Raw genomic sequence first — 21,993 nt, forward strand, 5'->3', positions numbered from 1 at the left:
GGAATCCTGAGGCGAGCTGTTGCCGACCGATCGATCGATAACGCTTCCCTGTTCACTAATTGTTTCACTGCCTACACCATTATTTACAGCCCGCTCCATTTCCCTATGCACAATTACCAAATTACTACTTTGAACATTAGTTAATTCATTACTCTGCGGTGCTAACACACTGCTTTCGTCTTCACTGTCATTTCTCAGTTTACTTTGAAGCCTAGTATTACGTTTTTCACACGCCATTATTGTCACAATATTTCACACGACAACACAGAAATACACAATTTTAAGAGCCAAAATGAGAGAACATATTAACATAGCACTGAAAATAATATCTAGTTAATTGCAAGCGCAGCAGCGAAATACTTGGTGCAAATCTACATGCATGCCACAACTGTTTTACTGTACAACAATGAAAGACTGCAACTACAAAGGAGATTCTTTCTACAATTACGCGCTAGCAATAAACAAAATCTACACTAATTACACAAACTACAAGAAAAAATGAGAAGATTCCAGTGAGGTATCCTCGGCTAAGGGTCGACATATGAAACGTCCCCTTTGAACAATTATACAGGACTGTGCTTAAACTGACATACAATATTTTTAGCGCAACGCAATCTGACTTTCAAAAATCCCTACAAAAGAATGGCCCTGACTAACATTAAACTATACCTTCCAGAAATCACTTACCTCACAAAAATCTTCATTACTCGAACTACTGCAATACTGCGAGCGCCACTACTGCCAGCTAAATAAAAGATTCAAACTACGGAAGGCACTAACTACTGATAGGGATAGTTAGCAAATGAAAGATATTAATAGAGTACAAACAATGTATTTACCTTAATAGTCATAATATATGTAGCAGTTCATGACAAATTACAAAACTCCGCCATCTCTCTCCCCACATCCACCACTGCTGGTGGCTCACCTCCAACTGCGCAACGCTACGCGCTGTTCACAGCCAGCTGCCTAACACTACAATGGCGAGTATCACAACAATGCAAAGCAGCCACAGACTGCACACAGCACAGCCAGTGATTTTCATACAGAGGTGGCGTTACCAATAAAAAAAACCTAAACAGCCTACTTGCAGTCTTCGTTATCATATTCTCTCTTGAAGGGTGATAATGGTAACGTCTTTGCGATAAATTTTCAGCGCCTCATAACCATGAAACGGCATACCGCGGATTATAAAATATGCTGTTTCATCTTTAAATTGTAAATTATTGATGATAACAACTCACTCCCGAGAACACTCCTATACGAAGACATTAACCGTCGATAAATCATTATGTGACTTTTATTATAGCAATGATTATAATAAATCATTCCAAGAACGACGTTTTTTGTAAACATCGCGTACGCGAAAATAAAGTCCTGTGAGAGGCCCATATTGAACGCAAACGAAATTCGATAGCCGATCACGCGGTGGTCGATTTTTGCGTATGACACCAAAATGACGTCACGTTTGCAAGAAGTAATGTGAAACAACTGTTACCGCTTTTGTTGTGAAGAAAGCAATATAGGCAGAGATTTCAATACCATGACCTCCTTCATAATGTTTCATTTTGAAGCAGTCAAATAATTCTTTCTGTTTACGGTGGTGAAATGTTCTTTCAAGCGATTAGTTACTGTGTCGAAGTAAACACTGTGACACAGCTAGTTGCAAGTTCATGTCATTTTAGAGTAACATTGCACCAGTAAAAAATTACCACTATTATAGTACAACGATTATTCTGAATTTGGGCATTATAATTATTTTAATGATTTTTTTATGTTCTCCTTGATTTACAGCATTTGTTAATTAAGTAGCTAATTCGGAAGCCAGTGTTCTGAGGATCATAAAATATTTTACGCAAAATGACTGCCATCAATAACATTGTTCCTAGGCGAATGTACATATAGACCTAGCACAGCTGAGGTCAGGCAGTCTGCGGCTGGGGGTAAGTGGAGCAACACGTGTGTCTGTTGTTGTGAGATGTGTGCCGTAGTACGATAACAAACATTCTGAAATATTCGCGCTGTTTGTGTACGGTTCGTTTTCTTCAACTCTGGGCTTCATTTGTGACTTTTTTGACAGTAATTAATAATTAACTCCAAGTGAAAAATTCGTGATTATTGACTCCCATGAACAGTGACGGCTTAGCAGGGCAGTGTTGATGGACATGATTATTTTTGTGCACTATCTTAATTGTTTCGTGTTCTCTAAATGTGTATGAGGGCAGTGATATGGTGAACTGATAAGTTAAAATTTTGTCACATGTGAATTTTTTTCAGCTGCTGGACTGTGTTGTGTGATTACTAACTCTAGGACAATTAACAATATTTGAACCTGTGTAGTAGGTAGCTCTCAGCATTCCTTTGATTCGGACTATATGTGAGACACAAATCTGGCCATATCAGTGAACACTTTACACTGAGAGTGTAATTAAAGATGAAAGTGTTTTAAGTCTACGTCTAGTGTCGACCACAATATCGCTATTGACTATTAGTAGAAGTAACATCTTTCAGGAAATTTTGGAGGCAGTGCAGCTATCAAGAAGAACAATAGAGGCTTATGCAGAAGGAAGTAGAAATGTTCTACACTCTTCCAAATTATTCAAAGAGTATCGTAGGTGCAACAATAAATAAGCGTAAATATTCATTCTAAGCCTCCATTTAGCCACGAATTAAAATAGTACTGTTGGCTTACTATGTTTTTCTTTTACAGACTGCAGAATGACAGAAATGTGTAAAACCTGGTTGTCAGGAATACGGCATGAAATCGGTCATTCGAATGAAAATCAGGAAGATATTGGAAAAATTACTTCTGGACGAAATGGACACAGGGTAGCTGCAAGGAAATATTAAATTCCAAGACAAACCATTGTGAACAATTTGAGAAACAAGAATGACGTAAAAGCTGGATGGCCCACTGTTCTTACCAAGACTGAAGAGAGATATTTTGTAAGAGATTGTACCATTGTCAGTGACACGGTTCTTCCAATATCACTGTCTGACTTCTTGTGCGTGGTTAAATCATATCTTGTTACCAGAAAAAGAACAGTGGACTGCCTTGCAGATAATATGCTTGGATGGGCCTGGGGAAAGGCATTTTTAGAGACATAGTTCTGAACTGTCTCACAAATTTACAGTCAATATTTTAACGAAGGAGCTGCTGTAATTGAGAATGTAATCGATATCTTTTTTAGAGAAACAAAAAGCCGAGTTTGAAGGCGGTCCTGCTGAAAAGTTTACAGTTTTGATGAAAATGTGTTTCATGACATACCAGCAAAAGAAAACTCTTGTTTCGTTGGACATGTCGAAGTCCAGAGAAAACTGAGGACACCTCAAGACCGTGCTTCACTCTTATGTTGTTGGGGAATGCGGCAGGAGAATTCCTTCCGCCTTATCTTATTGATAAACGTAAACGAAAATGGACTTACTGGATATACAGCCACCTCCTGGAACGCAAATAAACACAGCAGAGTGGGTGGCTAGAACAGAGTTGATTCATAATTGAATTCAAACTCACTTCCTCATGTTTGCCTCAAATAAGGGAGGAAGGAGATTAATATTTGAAATATTCACTCTTCTCAAATCTCAATGAAAACTTCAGAGCTTTGTGGGAAAAAACATGTAGTTCATTTGCATTCCACCGAACGCTACTAGTCTACTGCGATCTTCAGATCTTGTTTATTTTCTCCTCTGAAGAGATTCTTTGTTACTGGACGAAGACTACAAGTGAAAAGAAGAAACAGCGTTTTCTGAAGGGTACATTTAGTGGCGCATTGGCGAATATTTTGCGTTTAGGTGAACAGACAACTACTACAAATTTAGTGAAACGATTGAGAAATGTGGATATTAAATGCGATGGGACACTTAGTGTATCTCCCTGTTATGCTAGAAAGAAATCTTGTGTTATGATTCGTGTTTGAACTGACTTGCGGAAACCTTTGGAGACGGCGAGAAAAGCAGTCAGACTTCAATGTGAGGATCGTCAAAACGTATATGTTCCCCATAGAACCAGGTATGATATGGACATTGTTTCGGGAGAGGATGTGCATCAAAACAAAACAACGCATTTCATAGCCATGTTTTTATTTAATTTAAAATACCTTGGAATTCGCCTAAACTTTGAAGAGTGGTTTACATGCCATCAGGCTGCCCCTTAGTGGGGAACTAATGTATCAGTAAAGGAGTCGATATTCTTCCATACAGGTGTCAATACTACATAGTTAACTAACACGTACTGCCATGAGCAAAAGACTGACTACCGCTCTGCCATCTGTTCGCGACGCCAGGCAACAGTTGTGTGGCTCGCCTTTCGCCGACCAGTAGCAGCCGATGGCTGGCAGTCACGTTTATTTCGCATTTTACGCCTTGTCGGAAAGTATTTGAAGGAGAGCTCAATTCAGCAATGATACACTCCTGGAAATTGAAATAAGAACACCGTGAATTCATTGTCCCAGGAAGGGGAAACTTTATTGACACATTCCTGGGGTCAGATACATCACATGATCACACTGACAGAACCACAGGCACATAGACACAGGCAACAGAGCATGCACAATGTCGGCACTAGTACAGTGTATATCCACCTTTCGCAGCAATGCAGGCTGCTATTCTCCCATGGAGACGATCGTAGAGATGCTGGATGTAGTCCTGTGGAACGGCTTGCCATGCCATTTCCACCTGGCGCCTCAGTTGGACCAGCGTTCGTGCTGGACGTGCAGACCGCGTGAGACGACGCTTCATCCAGTCCCAAACATGCTCAATGGGGGACAGATCCGGAGATCTTGCTGGCCAGGGTAGTTGACTTACACCTTCTATAGCACGTTGGGTGGCACGGGATATATGCGGACGTGCATTGTCCTGTTGGAACAGCAAGTTCCCTTGCCGGTCTAGGAATGGTAGAACGATGGGTTCGATGACGGTTTGGATGTACCGTGCACTATTCAGTGTCCCCTCGACGATCACCAGTGGTGTACGGCCAGTGTAGGAGATCGCTCCCCACACCATGATGCCGGGTGTTGGCCCTGTGTGCCTCGGTCGTATGCAGTCCTGATTGTGGCGCTCACCTGCACGGCGCCAAACACGCATACGACCATCATTGGCACCAAGGCAGAAGCGACTCTCATCGCTGAAGACGACACGTCTCCATTCGTCCCTCCATTCACGCCTGTCGCGACACCACTGGAGGCGGGCTGCACGATGTTGGGGCGTGAGCGGAAGACGGCTTAACGGTGTGCGGGACCGTAGCCCAGCTTCATGGAGACGGTTGCGAATGGTCCTCGCCGATACCCAAGGAGCAACAGTGTCCCTAATTTGCTGGGAAGTGGCGGTGCGGTCCCCTACGGCACTGCGTAGGATCCTACGGTCTTGGCGTGCATCCGTGCGTCGCTGTGGTCCGGTCCCAGGTCGACGGGCACGTGCACCTTCCGCCGACCACGGGCGACAACATCGATGTACTGTGGAGTCCTCACGCCCCACGTGTTGAGCAATTCGGCGGTACGTCCACCCGGCCTCCCGCATGCCCACTATACGCCCTCGCTCAAAGTCCGTCAACTGCACATACGGTTCACGTCCACGCTGTCGCGGCATGCTACCAGTGTTAAAGACTGCGATGGAGCTCCGTATGCCACGGCAAACTGGCTGACACTGACGGCGGCGGTGCACAAATGCTGCGCAGCTAGCGCCATTCGACGGCCAACACCGCGGTTCCTGGTGTGTCCGCTGTGCCGTGCGTGTGATCATTGCTTGTACAGCCCTCTCGCAGTGTCCGGAGCAAGTATGGTGGGTCTGACACACTGGTGTCAATGTGTTCTTTTTTCCATTTCCAGGAGTGTATATCTTTTGTTCTTTATAGACTTTGAGATAAGGGTACGGTGATTTACAGTACTTATCACAAGAATATTTAATACTCGTTATGGTAGTTTGTGGCAAATGCTATATAGTTCGCAGCTGTGGCAATGAATTGTCATCTTTGGTGTTACTTCACAGGGATACCACCCTTCGATTGTGCCATTCCAGCACTAATCGAAGTGCTAGGTTTCAGGTGCCAGCCAGCCAGCCAGTGGTCCAGCCCAGCAGCAGCAGCAGCAGCAGCAGCAGCAGTCCAGCCGACAGCAGCCAGCCCGCCCTCGACAGCAGCCAGCCCGCCCTCGAGCAGCGGCAGCAGCCAGCCAGCCAGCCAGCCAGCCCGCCCTCGAGCAGCAGCAGCAGCCAGCCAGCCAGCCAGCCAACCAGCCAGCCAGCCCTCTAGCAGCAGCAGCAGCAGCGGTCCAGCCAGCTGGCCTTCAGCAGTGGCCCTGGACTTCAGCAGTGGCCCCGGCCCCGGCCCCGTCCGCAGCAACAGCAGCAGAAGCAGCATTCCTGCCACCCATCGTCGAGTCAGCGTCAGCGCCAGCAGCATGGGACTCCGGTCTTCATCTGTCTTCATCTTCCTCCATCTCTGTCTTCATCCGTCTTCGTCTGTCCCCAGTTTTTGTCCTTTCTTTTCCGTTCTGTGCTTTTTTCTTTCCCCCTGTCGTCATATCAGCCCCCACCACCACCATCTCTGCCGCCAACTGCTGTGTCCACGCCGGGACCTGTCCCTCCCCACCACCTCCCTATAGCTCCTGTCCCTCATGTCACCACCCGCCCTTCTGCCGCCGTTAAACGCCCTAGTGGCACCACCACCTCCTCCGCTCCCAAAAAGGCACCGCCTCGTCCTCCTCCCCCCCCCCCCCCCAGGGTGCTATAGATGTCTCCCCACCTGGCCCCAGTCCCTCCACCTCCTCCTCCTTCTCCTCCTCCCCCCCTCATTATACAAATACCTCCTCTCCCGCCTCGATCCTTCCCCTCTCGAGGCCTGGAATCTCTCCCTCCTCCTCCGCCAACACTTCCCTGGTGCCCCCATCTCTCTCCTCACTCCCAGACGGGATTCCGTTCTCATCTCCTCCCACAGCCCAACCCTCCATACTGACATCCTCTCCCGCCTCCTCATCACCCGTTTTGGCCCCAACGCCTCCACCCCTGCTCTTTCTCCATCTCCTACCCGCCAATCCCAAACCCCGCGTCGCCCGCCGACCCTCACCGCCGTGATCACCAGGCTCAGTCCGTCGATCACAGAGGAGGAGGTGTTGGCAGAGCTCAAGGCGCATCCCACGCTGGGGGTGTGGGCGGTCTGCCGCATTTTCAACTCGGCCAGCCCCACCCGCCTTATGCGGGTTTTCTCCGAGGATGCCCCCTCCATTGACCATCTCCTGAAGGAGGGTGCCCTCCTCTTCAACCAGCGCTACAAGGTCGACCCCTCCCCCCCTCATCAATCCAGGCGCTGCCAGAGGTGTCTGCGCTATAACGTGCACCCAACAGCTGAGTGCTGCGAGGCCCCCACCTGACCGCATTGTAGGCAAGTGCACTTCCTCCGACAGTACCCTAACCTTCAATCCCCTCCCTCCTGCAATACCTGCAATCTCCCCCATCCCACCTACTCCCAAAAGTGTAAAGCCCGACCCCCTCTGACCACTCCTGAACTCACCGTCCGTCCGTCCTCTGGACGCCCCCACCCCTCCTGGCAATTCCCTTCGTCCCCCCCCCCCCACCGCTGAGGACATCATCAGATTCCTCACCATCATCCTTCAGAATGTTCATCCCTTTCAGCTCCCTCACACCCTCCAACAGATATCCCTCGCCACCTGTTCCGTTTTCCAACTTAAAATGTATGCCACCTACTCCAGCAACCAGGCCCATTTCACCTTCTCCCGTCTTGACACTCTCGTCTAATTCCCTGTCAGGGTGCGACAGCAACGTATCCTTTTCAACAATATCTGCTCCCTTCCTGCCAACAAGAACCTCTTCTTGCACACCCTTGCCACCCATCGCGTGGATGCCTTCCTCCTAAATGAAACCTTCCTCCAACCCCACGACACCATCCACACTTCGCCCTATCTCCTCCACCGCTCCGATAATCCCCTCCCAATTGCTCGTGGCGAAGTTGCCATTGGTCACCACTGTCAGATCCCCGTTCGGCTCCAACCTCTCCTTCCCGACCCCACCGAACACCTGATCCTTAGTTTCTTCTTGCCCAGCCTTACCGTTACCTGCGCCACCATCTATGTCCGCCCCAACACCCATATTCCCTTCGACTTCCTCTCCCACATCGATCGTACCTTCTCCTCCTATGTGATCGCTGCCGAACTCAATATCCATAGTCGTTCTGCTGCCCAGTTATGGCGGTGGCATCGGTTCCTCTCCTCCCTTCAAGGTGACCTCATCCCCATCCCCCAGCACACCCGTCCCGAATCCAACTCCACTCCCGATGTTATCCTCTCCTCCCCCATCCTCCTTGGTCGCATAACGGTGGATGTCCTGGAGCCTATTGGTAGCGACCATCTCCCTGTCCTCCTCACCGTTTCAGACAGTCGTCGCCCCCACCCCAACCCTTGTAATGTCCCTCCCCCTAAGTAGTCCATGACTATTCCCGTGCCAACTGGAATGCCTACTGAGATACCCTCTCCACCCAGGTCGATAGACACCCTTTCACCTACCACCACCCTGACGATGTTACCCATGCCGCCTCCTTTCTGCAGTAAACTTTGTCAGAGGCCGTGGAGGCCCACATCCCAACTGTCGCCATCCACCCCTACCGTCCTACCTTAACCCCACAGGCCGTCCTCCTCCTCTGTGAATCCCGCAGTCTCTACCGTGCCATCCTCCACACGCGTGACCCGGACACACTACAACGCCACCGGCAACTCCAGCGACACATTCGTAATTTGCTCACGGCTAAGAAACGCCGGGACTGGCGACAGACATGCACCCGTTTAAATGCTACCCTACCTATCAACTCGTCCAAGTTCTGGTCAGCCTTCCATTGACTTACCGGAACTAAACCCTCCCCCTACTATCCTCTATGATGATCACCCCTTCCCTGTCACCCTTAGTAAGGCCAAAAACTTTGCCTTCTGCCTCTCCAACGTATTTTTCATTCCCGATGATCCCCAGTTCGATTACTCCCTCTTCCCGGATATCCGCGATCGAACTGACACCTCTGTCCCTCCACTCGCTCCTGGTCTCCAGTACTTGGACAACATTGCACACACGGAACTCAATGCCCCTATCACTACACAGGATCTCATTGCTACACTCCGCACAAAATGCAACACCGCTGCTGGTGATAATCGTATCACCTACCGTCACCTTCGCGAAGCTCCTGTTTCTTTCCTCTCCACCCTGGCCAGACTCTACAATGTAGTCCTGTCCACCGGTTACTACCCCGACCTGTGGAAAACCTCCCGTATCCTCATGTTCCTTAAACCTGGCAAACCGCCATCCGCTGTCTCCTCCTACTGTCCCATCAGCCTTACCTTGGTCTTCAGCAAGGTCCTGGAATCCATCCTCACCTGCCGCATCCACCAGCATCTCCACCAGCACCGCCTCCCTCCCGTTACCCAGTGTGGCTTTCGGCCGTCCTTCTCTTCCGACGACCTTCTCCTTCACCTCACTCATCTCCTTTCTGACCAGCTTAATTCCCGTCGCTCCACCATCTTCCTCTCCCTGGACCTCGAATGTGCTTATGACCGCGTCTGGCATTCCGGTCTCCTCTTCAGGCTGCAAACCTTCACCCTTCCCATTAACTATGTCCGTCTGATCGGCTCCTTTCTCTCCCGCCGTCCTTCCTATGTCACCATCCATAACACGGATTCCTACACCTTTTTCCCCTCCGCCAGTGGGCCCCAATTCTCCGTCCTCTCCCCCCTTCTGTACCTTTTGTACACGTCGGACATGCCGCCGCCGTCACCCCCCGTCCACCTTCTCCAGTTCGCCGGTGACACCGCCTTCCTTGCCCTTGCCCCCACCCTCCAGCGCTCCCAACGCCTTCTCCAATCCCATCTTGACAGGTTCACTGCTTGGTGCAACCAGTGGTTGCTCAAGATCAATCCCTCCAAAACCCAGGCGATCATTGTAGGCAAAACTACCCCTTCCTTCCGTCTCCTTGATTTCTATCTCACCATCTATGGCTGTCCTATCGCCCTCACTCGCACCCTTAAGTACCTTGGCGTCACCCTCAACCGTCGCCTCTCCTGGACTCCCCACCTCCGGACAATCCAAGCCAACGCACGCTCCTGACTCAAAGCTCCTCTCCGGCTGTACGTGGGGTCTGGACCCCTCCACCATCCTCCACACCTATAAATCCCTCATCCACCCTATCCTTTGTTACGCCCATCCGGCTTGGATCTCCGCCCCCACCCCCTACATTTTATAAACCCCTCCAAATCCTTGAACGCCATGCTCTCCGCCTCACCTATCGTATCCGTCTCACCTCCCCCACGCGGATTCTGTACGAACTCAACCCCTTCCCCCATCTCCTTTTCCTTGAAAGGATACAGATCCTGTACACCTCCCGTAAACTCGATCCTCCTCACCCGTTAATCTCCCTGCTCTTCTCCCATCCCCGCCCGCTGCCGCACCTGTATTCCCACATCCCACCCGGTCTCCATCTCTCCACCCTCCTTACCCTCTCCCAAGGTGGCTTCCGCCAGCTCCCTTTCCGTGATGATGCCCTCCTCCCCTCTATCTACCCCTCCTACCAACTTTGATCCTCACACGCTCCTCCTGTGTTTGCTCCTCTGGGCACCCTCCCTCCCTTCTTTCCCTCTTACCTCCCTCCTCCATTTCTCCCCACTCCTTCCCCGGGCTTCCCCTCCTCTGTCCCTCTCCTCCTGCCCCCATATCCTCAGCCATTGGCATCCTTGTTCTCCCCTATGCTCCACCTCCCCCTTGTTCCCCTCTTGGCAGGTCCCCGGACTCGCACACGCTCAGTGAACATTCGCGCGCCGGAGATCATCGCCATCAGTGTCTCGTGTGTGCCGTCATGTTTAGTGTTCAGTGTTCACCGTCACACTCCATCATTCACCAGTGCAATCGTCATCTTCATTGCGTCGTATCAACAGTTTGCAGTCGATTATCGTCAAGTGTGAACGGCTCCGTGTTTGTCTTAATGTGTCTACTGTTTTCTTGCCCACCGTTCTGTAACGTATGTGTTTTCTCACTGTTTTTTTCTCATTGTGTTTCCTATGGCTGAAGAGCAGCGTAGAGTGCTGCTGACAGCCTGCCTGTTGTACAGGTTTAAAATAACAATAAAGAAAAAAAAAGCAATGAATTGTAGCTTATAACTTTTGTTTTGAAATAATATTTGAAGAGAGAAACCAATTGTGGTTTGTATCTCCTAATGTGAGGCGAGCATATGTCGTGTGTGTTCTATGTTGATAATGTAGAGCAATGGAGTAGTGATGGGTAAACTGAAACACGTAACTGTTACGAAACAAATGAAACAATACAATGTAATGTTTCGATATGCTGTTTCGAAACAGTTTGTGTTTTGTAATCTAATAAACCTACACATTTTATCATCGTGACTGTCTACTCTGTATGTATGTATGTCCATATAAACACAAATGAAGTGCGAGAGCGCTAGTGATGTCGCAGAAAGCATGAAACGATCACTTAGGCGTCTCGGCAGTTTCGTATTTTCTGCAGCAAATGCGCTGCTTTCGTGTCGTGTGACTTTCATACTTTTCAATTGGCTGAGGACAGCCATAGCTGAAGACAAAAGAGCCACCACGAAAGGAACTGGAGGCGGGAGCAAACTACAGAAACAACGGATATGCTACTGGGATTCCCATATTCTGATAGTATGGGTAATATACCCATCCTGCTAATTTCCATTCACACAAAGGGAATCACTGTGGATAATAGGCACAGTGACTATAGACTCACAAATAATTCGAATAAATAACAAAATATAACAGAAACAATTTTGTCTTTCAAGGTGTTTCGAACCGTTACTATAAATTCACCATGCTTCCCAGCCTTTCCCGTTCACCATTACACTATCAGTGATACGTCAAACAGATTGCTTGCAATTATGCCTACATCAAATTTACGTATATGTCTAATACCTGTCACTCTACGGCTTTTTTTATTCAAAATGTTGTAGGCTTACTTGCGTTTCTTAATGTGATTACTGTACATGAACAAAGAAGCGTATGTTATAAAAAACTGTAATTTAACTGAATGATTTTCACATATTTATTATTTTGAATGTGAATAGTATGCGTTGTTTTATTGTTTGGTTAGTGTTTATAAAGCAGATGTTACGCCATTTCGTAATAGGACAGTCAGCTAGAAACGAAGCTTTATTTTCGGACATCTTAAGCTTCATGCTATCGTTTGTCAAAAAGATGTCGACACTCTTGAAAGTGTTTCATGAAGTGTTATGTTGTTGTTTCAGTACCTCTGCCAAGCCCGAATCTCGTCCGACACAGAGCGGAATGAAACATCACTGTTTCGATACAATTACTCCGTTCCAAGCACAGGTGGACTGAAACAGCCTTATTTTGAAACAACGATACAGTTTCTGTGTTGTAACCTCCCCACAAAAATGGATAAGAGTCTAATTTTAGTGTAACTTCAAAACAAAATTTTTTCTCATTTATAACCTCCCTACGGAAATTCATTCACATTTGACCTCCACACAATATTCTTTCTGATTTGTCCTCCCACACAAAGTTATTTCTGATTTAATCTAAGCTCAAAATTCATTCACACTTAGCGTAACCTCACAACAGTAAAAATTATAATTATGTCGTTCACATTCAGTGTAACGACCCAATAAAAAAATAAATTCAGTAACCTAGTAATAAAACGATGTAACTAACCTCTCAATTAAATTGTAACTCACTTATGACTTTTCAATAATTCACTGTGAATTTAACCTGGTAAATTTTGGATGACAGCAGTGCTGCGTCATGGCCCTGAAAGATCATTCTGAATAAAAAAGGAAAAATTCTTACCTCAATAAAGCACAGCTCTGTGCAATGCTGGCCGATATATCTCTCATTTATGAAAGGAAGGAACTGATTTTTCTATTTGAATAATCGGGATGATCATGGATGGGAGAAATTAATAAATTATTTAAATTGAGATGAATGGTTGTTAAAAGTTGCTTTTGATAAGGAAGATTATTATTACGAGAGTTTTAAAACATTTACATGCGACTTGAGATAACATTACTACATATGCGCGAGGCTGCTTTTTACCTTGTACAATAATACTTTGGCTCCGCCATCGCTGCACCGCGACTGGGCCAGCCAACACGATACACCAGACCAGACCAGAGCAGACTCCAGACTAGAAACAACTTACTGCTACAGCTACACAGTTCCTACTGCAGTCAACATTGCTCTCTGGTCAGAGATTCTCTTATACCTTGCCTATTGCAGGCAGTGCATAAGCAATACATCGAAATTACATCTGCTCAGACCTCTTACAGTGTCTGGCTCGAGATAGAATCTGGTCCGGTTATCCGAGACAGGGGCAGAATGAAACACTGAAGTGCAGCCGTTCCGAAACACTGAAACAGTTCCGCGTATCGATAGACTGTATCGAAACATAGAAACAGTGGGCAAGTCTACGCTGGGATAGGGTGTCTTGCTTGTGAGTTAGTTCATATTACGACGCATGAATGAGGAAACTTGAGGATTTGAAAGCAATGTTGTAATTATAATCAAAAATTAGATAATCGTGTTTAATATACAGAGTTTCATTATAATATCAATAGGTTAATCATTTCACAATCCAGAAGCACTATAACTGACGCGTTTCGAACGAGCAAGACAGAATTCCCTTGCAAGAAAAGATAAAGTCGCTATAAATTCATAATGTTCTACAGTGGTGATCATTTCCCTTGTAACGCGTAACATAATAAAACGTGCTTCAACTTCTTTCTGTTGCAGCGGAGCACTTTCGATACTGGAATAGAATTCGATGAATGGAGAACTTAAGCCCATTAAAAATGTTCGATTGAGGGCGACGCTGGAACGGCATAACCAGGCAGTCCGACGTCACATTCAGCTCTCGACAGCTAGGCCTGCAGAAGACTGCAGGGGGTTGAGCCCACAGCTTCTGATACATAGGCCTCACGGTCAACTGTGACGTCATTACCGATAGACCGTCACTGCATCGCCGCTAGAGGCTGCAGTTCTTTCGTGAAAATGTAAAAAATTCACGAGACTTAGTTCTCTACTATCAATCTGTGTGCCACTTACAATGAAACAATGCCTCCCTTTATCATTTAAAAAGACACTATGCCTTTCCTGAATGCTGTAGTGAAAAATGCATGTTATGCTGGTTGCAATGCTCTGTAAATTCCTTCTTTTGTGTTTGAGATCATTTTCAAAATTTTACCGTTTCTTAACAAAAATTTGGGAGTGAAACCGCCATACACCATAGCCTGTAAATTATACAACGTGATGGAGATAGTTTTAGTAAAACTTATCAGACAGGATGAAGTAACTACTCTGGTGACCATAAGCTTAATTACTTCAACAAAAATGTAATTCACTGATACATAAATGACTCACCAAAGATCGTATCGATGTTGTCGTCAGGATCAGTTTAATTGTAGATTCTCACGTAACCGAGATTTAACCAAGAAAACAAAAAGATAAATTTCATAAATCTGACACGTCCCTCTGTCTGTGTCATCAGAACTGTCAAATATGTACCAGCATACTGCCGTTAATGAAATGAAATGTTTGTTAGTAAAAAATAGGCTTAGTATCATGCACTTTCAGTGTTAACAAAGCAATTACACGTATCGAGAAGAGAAAATTAGGAATGAGAGGAAAATGACAAATGTAAATGTTTGTTAACATGATACAAAATTTATTGTAAACTGCTTTACAGTTGAAAATTTTCTCTTTTTGCTGTTATTACCATGAACCATGGACCTTGCCGTTGGTGGGGAGGCTTGCGTGCCTCAGCGATACAGATAGCCGTACCGTAGGTGCAACCACAACGGAGGGGTATCTGTTGAGAGGCCAGACAAACGTGTGGTTCCTGAAGAGGGGCAGCAGCCTTTTCAGTAGTTGCAAGGGCAACAGTCTGGATGATTGACTGATCTGGCCTTGTAACAATAACCAAAACGGCCTTGCTGTGCTGGTACTGCGAACGGCTGAAAGCAAGGGGAAACTACAGCCGTAATTTTTCCCGAGGGCATGCAGCTTTACTGTATGATTACATGATGATGGCGTCCTCTTGGGTAAAATATTCCGGAGGTAAAATAGTCCCCCATTCGGATCTCCAGGCGGGGACTACTCAAGAGGATGTCGTTATCAGGAGAAAGAAAACTGGCGTTCTACGGATCGGAGCGTGGAATGTCAGATCCCTTAATCGGCCAGGTAGGTTAGAAAATTTATAAAGGGAAATGGATAGGTTGAAGTTAGATATAGTGGGAATTAGTGAAGTTCGGTGGCAGGAGGAACAAGACTACTGGTCAGGTGACTACAGGGTTATAAACACAAAATCAAATATGGGTAATGCAGGAGTAGGTTTAATAATGAATAGGAAAATAGGAATGCGGGTAAGCTACTACAAACAGCATAGTGAACGCATTATTGTGGCCAAGATAGATACGAAGCCCACGCCTACTACAGTAGTACAAGTTTATATGCCAACTAGCTCTGCAGATGACGAAGAAATTGAAGAAATGTATGATGAAATAAAAGAAATTATTCAGATTGTGAAGGGAGACGAAAATTTAATAGTCATGGGTGACTGGAATTCGAGTGTAGGAAAAGGGAGAGAAGGAAACATAGTAGGTGAATATGGATTGGGGGACAGAAATGAAAGAGGAAGCCGCCTGGTCGAATTTTGCACAGAGCACAACATAATCATAACTAACACTTGGTTTAAGAATCATGAAAGAAGGTTGTATACATGGAAGAACCCTGGAGATACTAAAAGGTTTCAGATAGATTATATAATGGTAAGACAGAGATTTAGGAACCAGGTTTTAAATTGTAAGACATTTCCAGGGGCAGATGTGGACTCTGACCACAATCTATTGGTTATGACCTGTAGATTAAAACTGAAGAAACTGCAAAAAGGTGGGAATTTAAGGAGATGGGACCTGGATAAACTAAAAGAACCAGAGGTTGTACAGAGATTCAGGGAGAGCATAAGGGAGCAATTGACAGGAATGGGGGAAAGAAATGCAGTAGAAGAAGAATGGGTAGCTCTGAGGGATGAAGTAGTGAAGGCAGCTGAGGATCAAGTAGGTAAAAAGAAATCCTTGGGTAACAGAAGAAATATTGAATTTAATTGATGAAAGGAGAAAATATAAAAATGCAGTAAGTGAAACAGGCAAAAAGGAATACAAACGTCTCAAAAATGAGATCGACAGGAAGTGCAAAATGGCTAAGCAGGGATGGCTAGAGGACAAATGTAAGGATGTAGAGGCCTATCTCACTAGGGGTAAGATAAATACCGCCTACAGGAAAATTAAAGAGACGTTTGGAGATAAGAGAACGACTAGTATGAATATCAAGAGCTCAGATGGAAACCCAGTTCTAAGCAAAGAAGGGAAAGCAGAAAGGTGGAAGGAGTATATAGAGGGTCTATACAAGGGCGATGTACTTGAGGACAATATTATGGAAATGGAAGAGGATGTAGATGAAGATGAAATGGGAGATATGATACTGCGTGAAGAGTTTGACAGAGCACTGAAAGACCTGAGTCGAAACAAGGCCCCCGGAGTAGACAATATTCCATTGGAACTACTGACGGCCGTGGGAGAGCCAGTCCTGACAAAACTCTACCATCTGGTGAGCAAGATGTATGAAACAAGCGAAATACCCTCAGACTTCAAGAAGAATATAACAATTCCAATCCCAAAGAAAGCAGGTTTTGACAGATGTGAAAATTACCGAACTATCAGCTTAATGAGTCACAGCTGCAAAATACTAACACGAATTCTTTACAGACGAATGGAAAACCTAGTAGAAGCCAACCTCGGGGAAGATCAGTTTGGATTCCGTAGAAACACTGGAACACGTGAGGCAATACTGACCTTACGACTTATCTTAGAAGAAAGATTAAGGAAAGGCAAACCTACGTTTCTAGCATTTGTAGACTTAGAGAAAGCTTTTGACAATGTTGACTGGAATACTCTCTTTCAAATTCTAAAGGTGGCAGGGGTAAAATACTGGGAGCGAAAGGCTATTTACAATTTGTACAGAAACCAGATGGCAGTTATAAGAGTCGAGGGACATGAAAGGGAAGCAGTGGTTGGTAAGGGAGTAAGACAGGGTTGTAGCCTCTCTCCGATGTTGTTCAATCTGTATATTGAGCAAGCAGTAAAGGAAACAAAAGAAAAATTCGGAGTAGGTATTAAAATTCATGGAGAAGAAATTAAAACTTTGAGGTTCGCCGATGACATTGTAATTCTGTCAGAGACAGCAAAGGACTTGCAAGAGCAGTTGAATGGAATGGACAGTGTCTTGAAAGGAGGATATAAGATGAACATCAACAAAAGCAAAACAAGGATAATGGAATGTAGTCTAATTAAGTCGGGTGATGCTGAGGGAATTAGATTAGGAAATGAGGCACTTAAAGTAGTAAAGGAGTTTTGCTATTTGGGGAGCAAAATAACTGATGATGGTCGAAGTAGAGAGGATATAAAATGTAGGCTGGCAATGGCAAGGAAAGCGTTTCTGAAGAAGAGAAATTTGTTAACATCCAGTATTGATTTAAGTGTCAGGAAGTCATTTCTGAAAGTATTCGTATGGAGTGTGCCATGTATGGAAGTGAAACATGGACGATAAATAGTTTGGACAAGAAGAGAATAGAAGCTTTCGAAATGTGGTGCTACAGAAGAATGCTGAAGATTAGATGGGTAGATCAGATAACTAATGAGGAAGTATTGAATAGGATTGGGGAGAAGAGAAGTTTGTGGCACAACCTGACCAGAAGAAGGGATCGGTTGGTAGGACATGTTCTGAGGCATCAAGGGATCACCAATTTAGTATTGGAGGGCAGCGTGGAGGGTAAAAATCGTAGAGGGAGACCAAGAGACGAATACACTAAGCAGATTCAGAAGGATGTAGGTTGCAGTAGGTACTGGGAGATGAAAAAGCTTGCACAGGATAGAGTAGCATGGAGAGCTGCATCAAACCAGTCTCAGGACTGAAGACCACAACAACAACCATTATCGCTAATTATTGAGGAACATATTACACGGTACTTTTACTACCCACTAAAGAATTCTGTCGCCTATGTGATCCACCTGAGTATAAACGTACGTTGTCCAAGACACGACGCACACTGGCGTCTGCGACGGGTCGCTACGTGACGTCAGCAGTTGCCTGCTGGCGCATGCGCAGTTCGAGTTTGGGATGCGACGCGCGACTGTTGCGGCAGCTGCCGCAGCACTGCACCAGTGAGCAGTGTTGCGACGGAAGTCGGACGACACAAAGACGTACGGCTGCCAGAAAGATGTCGAGCCAGTCAAGGAAAACTGAAATGAGCCACTCACAGGATGTGATGCTCTGTGAGCTGGTCTCGCAACATCCTTGCCTTTACGATTTGAAGAACCCTAAATATAGGGACACTTTGTTCAGAGACAGAATTTGGGAAGAAATTGGTGCACAGTTGAAACTGGCAGGTTTATGACCGAATCTGATGAATTTACGTAAAGGTAAATATTATAGGACACATTCTCATGCATTTCCTTACAACTTTTGTTGATACATTTAACGAGCTATAACAAGAGAGGCTTTGTTCCAGATATGTCTGCAATATTTTGCTCTCTCAGTTGAATGAAATGATAGACAATACGGTTTCCATCACTGGGACTGATTTAAAAGACAATACCAAAGTTGAATCCATATCAATAAATCTGCTAAAAGCCTGAGACGAAAGAAATACAAGCTGCATCAAAAGTCTCAGATGAACAAAGAATTGTTCTGATCCCAGCGCCGCAAATGTACATAAGATAATAAAACTACACGTACCTTCCCGTCACTGCGAGTTTTTTAAGCTGCACTGATAGGTTTCTTGACCCAGTTGCCAGATTTTCTCTCTATGTCACTTTCTATAAGTTCCAAAACATGAGCAAACTGGCTGACACTTAATCTGAAATAATGTTTGACTTTCGTATCGTCATTTGAAAGGTGCCTGTTAATCAAAATGTTCTAACAGCCTTCATCGCCACGTGTCGCAAAAAGACAATGAACCTTCTTCTTTTTCTTTTTGTAGTGCAGCCACAACAACGTAAGTGTGTCATCGTCTTCATCTTGCTGTAAAATATTTAATTACTTTAAAGTGAAATCGAATGTGGCTCTACTTCTCTCCATCATGTCAATGACAGACTGCAACTTGGGAAACACGCGCCGCTACTGACAAGTGAAGGTCAAATACAGCTGAGCGACAGATGGCATTCCCATCCGTACTTACCGCATGATGTACTGTGAAGCTACAATGCGATACTCACGGGAAGTAATACTCAAACCCAGTGTCGCTATGATTTACCTACCACATCATATAAAAAATATAATTGATGGCAAGGCGATATTAAACTAATTTGAACGTTTTTTCGCTCTGTTGAAAAACGTAAATTTTTGACATTTGTTGGTTTTGTTAGGACGTCTACTTCTACTTGGGTATCCTCGTCCAGGTTCAGAGGAAAATACTAGAGGTGATTAATTTATCCTCTTCCCAAGAATGAGAAGAAAATATATTGAAGGCAGCATGTCTTTACTTTTAAGAAACCTACTTTTCGTGGCGTTTTAAATGAAATGGTCAAGAGCATATAGAGCAATATTAGTAACTCATACCGGAGAAATATACGACAAAATGATTTCACTAGGTCCAAATGTGTCAGCGAAACAAAACAAATGCATTCTCTATCGTGTGATGACCACATGATTCACGTTGCGCGTCGACAAAACTGGCGGCTAGTCGCGACGCTCCCGGAGATATGTGAGCCCAAATCTCGGAAACGGAGATCGATATCATTCTTATCTCAACTTTAAAAATAATTTCGATATGTTAGCTTCTTCTTATCGGCAACGATGTATGACCTAACGTGAACCATACGCAAAGTAGCCAGCGACCACATTTTTCACTGTACACAATTCAAATTTTATGCACTAACTTACTTGTAAATTAAGTATCGGAATAACTGTGACGAATATCGGAAAAATAGACATCTCATTATCAAGCTCTCATGCGAAACTGTAAGATAAGCAAACATCAATTTTTTGTGACTTTTACTTTCCTCACAATCGATAGAGAAGTCCATTAATATACAGTATTTTTTACAGCAAGAATGAGATTTTCACTCTGCAGCGGAGTATGCGCTGATATGAAACTTCCTGGCAGATTAAAACCGTGGTGTCGGACCGAGACTCGAACTCGGGACCTTTGCCTTTCGTGGGGTTGTGCTCTACCAACTTTTTTTTTTTACCTTTTTTCCTTTATTAAAACAGCCATATATGTAATAAGCACAAAAGCAAAATATTGAAGTGCTGGAACTGTTTCAACATGAATTGTATCCTACGAGGGCAGTTCAATAAGTAATGCAACACATTTTTTTTCTGAAACAGGGGTTGTTTTATTCAGCATTGAAATACACCAGGTTATTCCCCAATCTTTTAGCTACACAACACTATTTTTCAACGTAATCTCCATTCAATGCTACGGCCTTACGCCACCTTGAAATGAGGGCCTGTATGCCTGCACGGTACCATTCCACTGGTCGATGTCGGAGCCAACGTCGTACTGCATCAATAACTTCTTCATCATCCGCGTAGTGCCTCCCACGGATTGCGTCCTTCATTGGGCCAAACATATGGGAATCCGACGGTGCGAGATCGGGGCTGTAGGGTGCATGAGGAAGAACAGTACACTGAAGTTTTGTGAGCTCCTCTCGGGTGCGAAGACTTGTGTGAGGTCTTGCGTTGTCATGGAGAAGGAGAAGTTCGTTCAGGTTTTTGTGCCTACGAACACGCTGAAGTCGTTTCTTCAATTTCTGAAGAGTAGCACAATACACTTCAGAGTTGATCGTTTGACCATGGGGAAGGACATCGAACAGAATAACCCCTTCAGCGTCCCAGAAGACTGTAACCATGACTTTACCGGCTGAGGGTATGGCTTTAAACTTTTTCTTGGTGGGGGAGTGGGTGTGGCGCCACTCCATTGATTGCCGTTTTGTTTCAGGTTCGAAGTGATGAACCCATGTTTCATCGCCTGTAACAATCTTCGACAAGGAATTGTCACCCTCAGCCACATGGCGAGCAAGCAATTCTGCACAGATGGTTCTCCTTTGCTCTTTATGGTGTTCGGTTAGACAACGAGGGACCCAGCGGGAACAAACCTTTGAATATCCCAACTGGTGAACAATTGTGACAGCACTACCAACAGAGATGTCAAGTTGAGCACTGAGTTGTTTGATGGTGATCCGTCGATCATCTCGAACGAGTGTGTTCGCACGCTCCGCCATTGCAAGAGTCACAGCTGTGCACGGCCGGCCCGCACGCGGGAGATCAGACAGTCTTGCTTGACCTTGCGGCGATGATGACACACGCTTTGCCCAACGACTCACCGTGCTTTTGTCCACTGCCAGATCACCGTAGACATTCTGCAAGCGCCTATGAATATCTGAGATGCCCTGGTTTTCCGCCAAAAGAAACTCGATCACTGCCCGTTGTTTGCAACGCACATCCGTTACAGACGCTATTTTAACAGCTCCGTACAGCGCTGCCACCTGTCGGAAGTCAATGAAACTATACGAGACGAAGCGGGAATGTTTGAAAATATTCCACAAGAAATTTCCGGTTTTTTCAACCAAAATTTTCCGAGAAAAAAAATGTGTTGCATTACTTATTGAACTGCCCTCGTACAATAGACTGAAGAAGACATTTCAATATAGTGCCATTTGTAAGCTTACAAAATAGAACAAAAATAGTAAACTGACAATAGCCTCTTCAGTCCAGACAGAGACATAGAACCGAAACGCAAACATACATATAATTGTCTTAACTGGAATGACAGTTCTGTCATTTGATTCATAACCGTCCAAACTCAACATCATTTGGAGCATACAAATGGATAACAAGAGATGCACAGGAACATAAATTAATGAAAACGTCATAATGAAGTTAATACCACCATTGAGAAGCCGGGAGT

This window comes from Schistocerca americana, chromosome 11, assembly GCF_021461395.2.
Source record: "Schistocerca americana isolate TAMUIC-IGC-003095 chromosome 11, iqSchAmer2.1, whole genome shotgun sequence".
Taxonomy (NCBI): Eukaryota; Metazoa; Arthropoda; class Insecta; order Orthoptera; family Acrididae; genus Schistocerca; species Schistocerca americana.